Source organism: Pseudopodoces humilis, chromosome 1, assembly GCF_049639895.1.
Source record: "Pseudopodoces humilis isolate 2021_Gansu_Grassland_sample_001 chromosome 1, ASM4963989v1, whole genome shotgun sequence".
NCBI classification, from domain to species: domain Eukaryota; kingdom Metazoa; phylum Chordata; class Aves; order Passeriformes; family Paridae; genus Pseudopodoces; species Pseudopodoces humilis.
The window spans coordinates 87,747,451-87,754,465 of record NC_142200.1 but is presented as its reverse complement, the minus strand read 5'-3'; the positions used below and the strand labels follow the sequence as shown (position 1 = coordinate 87,754,465).

The 7,015-nt window shown below is 41.4% G+C and overlaps 1 protein-coding gene across 1 annotated transcript in view; it reads left to right on the top strand.

Moving 5' to 3' along the window:
- The first annotated feature begins 808 nt into the window (after positions 1-808).
- The window catches only part of LOC102100973 (uncharacterized), a 263,975-nt gene continuing 257,768 nt past the window's right edge, over positions 809-7,015 (top strand). Inside the window, exon 1 of the mRNA XM_088053539.1 lies at positions 809-1,102. The gene's annotated coding sequence lies outside the window, so the exon portion shown is untranslated. The remainder of the gene's footprint in view (positions 1,103-7,015) is intronic.

Sequence of the window (7,015 nt, the reverse complement as noted above, 5' to 3'; positions counted from 1 at the left end):
TGTATGCAATAATTTCCTATAGCACAACTATAATATGTAAAGAAATGTATTTCCTAATTTGTGTTTATTAAAATGTTCTTTTCATGTTTCTTTTATATTTCTGCTATTAGATATTTTATTGGATGTTAATGAATGTTACACAGTTCTAGAGGGATCTTTCACATTTTTCCTCAAGTAACTTATTGAAATCTCTGAATTCTGCAGATTCTGGTTTGTTCTGATGATGCTCACTTCTTATTGTTCCTTTTCACTTTTTATCATGTAGGATTGTAAGTACATTAAATTAGTAATGAAAAATGAAACCACAGGGGTCCCCTGTATTCTAGATAATGACTGATACATCTTCTCACTTGTCTGTGTTACATTATAGTGTCATAACTTTCCTTTATATCCAATAATACTTTTCATTATTGCACCATCCACAGCACAGAACTGTAGGGGTTTGTTCAGATTCTAACAATATTTTCCTTAAGTAAATCCATATCTAATAACAGCATTTATTTTCTCTTTCTTTTTCTTGCTGTGTAGTGGAAGGCAACATGCTGATTTCTCTTAGAAAGTGCTGCTCAGGGGCTCCAAGAGCTTTAGCTCCCTGCCCTGGTGTTAAGGGGATTAAATATGAATTTGACAGTAAGGAATGGAGGTGTTTGAGCTGAGATCCTGCCCAGGTGACAGGCACAGTTGCCTCCCATTCATTGCAATCAGCTGCTGCAGTTATGGCAGAACCTGTGGCTACTTAGTGGATTTTCTTTCCCTTTCCTTTTGTTTCCGCTTCCTTTTCCCTTTGTGGGGGTCCTGCTTGCATGGGTTGTCTTTTTTTTTTTGTGGCTTGGTGTGGCATTGAGCTAAACTCTAGAGCAGACCTCTGTGGTGGCTTTAGGGTGCACTAACGTCCTGAATGAATCATTTTTGGAAGCAAGCATGGTCCATATTATTGGCTGTCTGGAGAGACTCTTGCAGTAACTGAGAGGACAGGAGACCATAAGCTGTTCAGAGCCTTTAAAGCATCAGTGCTGTCCCACAGCCATGCACTGGAATATTTTGTGGTGGAGTACAGGGATGTTCTTCTGAGGTGGGCTTGCTGGAAATTTGAAGCCATGTGGTAAGTAACTTTAATTTCTTACGCTGAGTGACTGTATGGGTATTCCTGCACAGAGGGTGTGCGAAGGCTGCATGCCTCCTGAGGGGAGGAACTGGGAAAAATATAAAGTGTACATACAGGAAGCTTCCTGACTTCCACAAAATGGAGCTGTGGAAAGGATGGATTTCCTTGAGACCTGAAAATGCATTTAGTGGCTACAGAAACCAAAATAAATCACTAGCTTAATGTATTCAATGCTGAATATTTTCATTTTGGGTAATCTCCATTCCTACTTAATTGAATTTTATATTGTGAGGTAGAAAACTCTCGAACAGCCTTCCAAGGTGTTTCCATGGCCCAAAAATACAGGTTGCCCCTTCAGGGATTCCTTGTTCTCTGGGGCTTGTCTCTTGCATTTTTGGGGATAACAAGGACACTGCCATGGAAGTAGGAACTGAGGGCCTTAATTTCTTCAAATGTGGAAGGCACAGAAACCAACTTCCCCTCTTAGGTAGTCACCAGGCTACTAAATAGAAACTTTAAAACAACCAACCTTCTCTGCCCCACTTTCCACCAGCCTGAGACTGAATGGGTTTCATCACAACCCTACAGCAACTTCCAGAAGCAGAGTGGCAAGGATGATGTGTGTGTGCTGGGTTGGGTGGCCTTGGTCCCTGAGCAGCCAGTCAGCACAAGAAGGAAACCAGGGGCAGGTCCCTAATGGAGTTTCTTGCCTTCTTCACTATACATTAACACCTCTTCTTTTTTTTTTACTTCCCCCCCCCCTTTCCCCCTGTCTCTCTGCCAGTGGCATGTTTTGCAAAGGGAGACCTGGAAGCAGAGGGCAGTTGTTTGTTGATGGCTTTAAACCTCTCTGCTTGTTGTGCACAGGGGCAAAGACCGGCTGTAGTTTGTGTAAGTACCTACCATTGCTTATGGTTATGTAAAATAGGGATGAATATCTAAACCTGGGATCAGAAGTCTCCTACACATGAATGAGTCTGTTAAGTGGGGAAAGAAAACAAGGCAGAGCCGTGCCAGATAAGGCACGGATGGCTTCACATTTTCGTTTGTGGAAGAGCTAAAAGTAAAGGCAAACAGTGAAAACATGGTGTTTCTCAGCTACCAGATCTGTGGGGAAAGTAGTCATGGAAAAAAAGATTCCCTCTCCATGCATACAGACACCACAGAAAAATCAACTTAACTGCAGGGAGATGCTGGGCAGGATTTTGAGGATGATTTTAATGAAAGAGAAGGAGGAACAATTGTTTAATGGGCAGTGACTCAAAAGGACTGAGCGCACCACATGTGCTGCAGGCAGCAGCCGAAAGGATGAGTGGTGGGTTATGCCTCTCTTACAGCAGGCTCAGCCCCAGTCCTGCTGGATGAATGAAAAACGTGAGTTGATTATTTGAATAGGGAAAAAACATCCGCTTCTGAAAGCATTTGCACTTTTGGACTGAAGTCTGCTGACTTCAGATGGCTCGGGGATCAAAACTACCTTGCCCAGAAAAGAGTCCTCGGCGTACTTGTTGCAGCAGGTGTGGGTTATGTGTTTCATCCTGGAGAAGTGTCATGGGGGAGAGTGGACATGAGGGGCATCTGCTCCTGGCACCGATCAGACCAAGCTGCAGGATGTGTTTAGACTGCACACAGCTTTTTTCTCCCTCTCCTGCAAAGAGGGGTTACAGGCATAGTCAGTCATTGTGGCCCAAAGCCTTTGCAGCAAAATGCTGTCCTTGCTCCATGTGGTGTGTCTGTGCCTGACTGTGCTCTGCAACCTGGCTCCCTGTGTGCCTAGGGGTGACTCTTGTGTGTTTGCAGATGGAGAAAATACCGCTGTTGGTGTGCTTGCTTGGAGAGAATGAACTCTCTGGCACACAGTGGAGGAGCTGTGATCTCAAATAATTTGTTAATGGAAATTAACGTAGGATGTGCTGGTGACTTCTTCCATTGCAATAACTGGGTAGCAATGGATTAGAGTTGGGCTTCCCTGGTGCTGGCAATAGATAGGACTACGTAACAAGAATTGCCACTACATCTTCTCTCACAGCTCCCCTCCCTGACCATCTGCTTCTGCTCCCCACCCCCACTTACACCTTCATCTCCTCCTTGAGTTACCATCTTATGCAAAACTCCACCCAAAACATTTTTCTTTCTGTACCTTTTCTGAGGAGCTTCACCTCCCAATGCTATGAGAATGACAGGATTTCTCATTTTGCTATGAGGGCCAGAAACCATCCAGATTATTAAACTTTCCAATACTGCTCTCTCCTAGCATTTATACACAATGGAATTCCTTATTACAGATGAGGATTTTAATTCTGAGCTTAGCTTGATAGAATGTAATTTAAAGCCATTAAGGATGGCTTAGCCTTCAAAGCAAACTCAAGATTGTTTAATTAGTCATGCAAGCCACTGAACACTACCCATAACACAAAACAGCTAAAGTATTTATTAGTTTTAGAGCTAAGCTAAGCCTTGCTTGTTCTACATTTTCAATGAAGTGCAGCAAGTGTTAAGCACATCTTGCTTTTTCCTAATCTTCCAATGCTCAGTAAATTTTATTTCTGAATAAAAGCATAACCCAAGTGTTGCAAGATGTAGAATGAAAACCAAATTGAATCAGTTATTGTAAGCTTCAGAGGAAACAGAGGCAGTAATGGTGCTTGGGATGTTCTGAAAAATTTTTGTGTGTTTGTGTGTTGCTTAGTTTTTTTTATAACTGTCTTCAAAACAAATCCAAGCTAGTAAGCTAGTTCAGGCTTCATATTTTTTTTCCGTTTCCTAAACTTTCTGAAACAAGGTGTGCTAAGAAACAAAGTCCCAGTAACTAGCTCTGTGGAAATTGCAAAATGCAGCAAGGAAGCTGTTAGTAAAGTTTTGTGGCTCAGAGAGAAAATTATCTCCCTTCATGGTTTCTTTGTAGAAATCACAGGGTTGCTTAGTTAACCCCAGTTGATAGGAGCTACATCCCAGCCCTCTCACTTGTAGGGCTGGGACACCAGCTGATTTGTGCATTAGGAAGGGTTTGTGTTGGGATTGCTCTGGGGTTTCTGGGGTTTCTGTAGTGGGCTGCTGTCTGGAGAGTTGTCTGAGCAAAGTTGGATTTAGTCACTGTATATCTGTTTGAGCTATAAAATGCTTGTCTGGCTGCCATGGTTTGCTTCTGCACTTGTTTTTGTTGACAGAAATCTCCCCTTCCAATTCAAAGGAAATCTCAGCAGTACTGGGGACAAAGTCTCATGGACACATCTATTCTGGGCTGCCTCAAATTAACTGGTGGGATCAAAGTGTTGCCATAATGCTTTTCTAATATTCTGCAATTTGTGGGGAAAAGAAAGGGGTTTTCTTGTCTTACTAAGTACTTTTGATTCTCTTCAATGCCTTTGACATTTTCTTGGTCCCAGCAGTCAGGTTTTTACAGGTGAATTATTTTCTTGATTCTGTTGATGTTTATACTAAATTGTGTTTCCACCACCAGTAACACTAACAGGGAAGGGCATTATTTTCCTTCATGAAAATCAAGCCCAAAATAACAAATACACCATGAAAAATTAGCTGCATCATTGAGAGTGGGTTTATGTGACTAGTTTTTGGAAGCAGGATTTTTGATTTTATTACTTTTTTCAGGATAGTGACAATATGGGGCCATTAGACAACTGTTGTGGTATTTGTTCACTGCTTTCCTAAATATCCTACTCAAATTCCTCTTCCTTCTATAAGTAATAGGATTTCTTATTGGTCCACTGAAAAAGGGAGTATAAAAGTGTTTTTGTAGAATAAACTAATATATAAAAAATGGTTCTCCTATGGGAAGAAACAAGTGCAGCCTTAAGCAGAAAACTTTTTCAGAAACAGTGTGCTTGTGACACTTGTGCAAAATATACAGACAAGGTAATTGGCTCACTGGGCTGCTTGTACTGCCTTATTCTGGTCATGATTTGGGCACTGCCAAAAGCTAAGCATTGTTCCTGGCTTTAGGGGCATGCAAGGTGTTACTGCACTGCTTTGGGGACTTTTAGAGCCTTTGGGTTTTAAAATAATCCCTGGTTAAAGTAAGACCTGGCAGATAAAGTTCCCTGGGGCTCTGGCAGCCCAAAACACCTGCCCATGGAGCATCCTGCCCCAGAAAAGAGGCCTCTGCTAAGGCCATGGCTGTGACTGGGCAGGGTTTGCTCAAACTTCTTATGGGAATATGCAGATCTGATGAGGTGGCATTTTCCAACACAGGTGTTCAGAAAATCTACCATTGGCTCTGCCTTGGAAAGGTATAAAAAAAAAAAAAAAAAATCTTAGGAGGCTGTTTGTGTCTTTTGATAAGACACTTCTACTTAAGAAAAAAACTTTATAGCTTGTTGACTCTATTGCTTGTTGATTTCCTGTCATGTGAAAAGTTAGTTTCTGTGGTGAATGGGAGAAACTCTTACCCATTATCAGTCTTTAAGTTACTCTGCCCTAAGGCTTTGGTAATTTAACTTCATCCCCTTTCAAAGTTGGGTTTTTTCCTTGTTTTTTTTTTTTTTTAAACTTGAAACTTAAGGGGGGGAAAAAAACCCCAAACCTTTCAAAATCTGCCCCCACTCCCTCAGGTGATGCTCTTCTGAAATGTAAATGCTCAATTATGCAAAGATAAGAACATGAGAAACTTTGGAAAGCAAAAAAAGGTTACCTTGATTAATGACTAAAGCTGTGTTAATACTGGATTTTTAGTCTCGTAGCCAAACCAAAGAAGCATTGGGGGAAGGGAAACAATCCAATCTAACTGGAAGTAGTACTTGCATAAAGCCAGAAGTTACATCAGGGACAGAAGAGAAATGCAGGTGGCTGGGAAGCTTCCTCATATTTAGTCTCTCTCTTCTGGTTTCTTCCCATCTTTCTTGTGGCAAGAAGGATTCAGTCATAACAGATGCATGCAAGGACGTGGTGAAACTGCTTTCTGGGTAGGGAAATCCTGCCAGGAAATGTAGAGGCTCCTCTTCCTCTAGGAGCTGCAGCCAGTTTCTCTACCATATACCCTAAATGATGTTAGGCTGAGCTGTGCCTGTGTTGTTCCAGACAAGGCATGCTGCAACCTGCATTTTGCCTGGTGAAGGTGCTAAAAGGGAATTATTTTGATTATTTTGGAAGGTGCTATTTAGGACACAAAAGAAATGAGGAAGAGCTAACGTGGTCTTGCTAATTTTGACTCTTCTGTGCAATCCACCACACTTTAAAAGGATACCTGTGTAGGCATGCCCCAGATTATCCTCTTGTATGTGTAAAAAAATTAAATGTGACCAGACTGACCACTTCTGGCTGCCTCTAAAGCTGTAGAGTTACTCTAACTACTTATTTCTAAGCATTTTTCCCTAATCAGTCCTTTTTACATTTTTTTTCTTTAAGTAGCATGATCTAAATTCTTTTATTGACTAGACACTGGAATGAAACATATTTTTCAGTATAATATTACCCAGAAGTTGCTAGATAAGCCTGGTAGGTATGATGGCTGCAGCCATGAAAATCAGTAATTATTTTCTTTGGAGGAAGTTGGTTATAGAATTTGTGTAGATTAACACAAACGATGCTCAGCATGCTGGAGTCTGGTATTTGAGCTGATACCACCTATCACGGGCCAGCTTCAGGTCTGAGCAGATCAGGTAGTAGTACAGTGCGGGGACATTAAGGCTGAAGAAGTTTCCTTCCAGGACTACCAAAGAATTTCTATGTTACAGGTGCTAAGTGTCTCTTTCCTCCCTGAGTCTGCTTCATGGATGAGAAATGCAGCAGACAGTAAAATCATACTTCTATCATTCAATGTTACTTTTCATATTATCTTTTTTCCATTTGTCTGTGCTGCAGGGTGTATTAGCATCTCCTTTTATTCATCTCTGTCTTATGAGTCTTGTCCTGATGATTTTGTGTTTTGGTTTAGTTTGTCCAACCTAAGTTAGG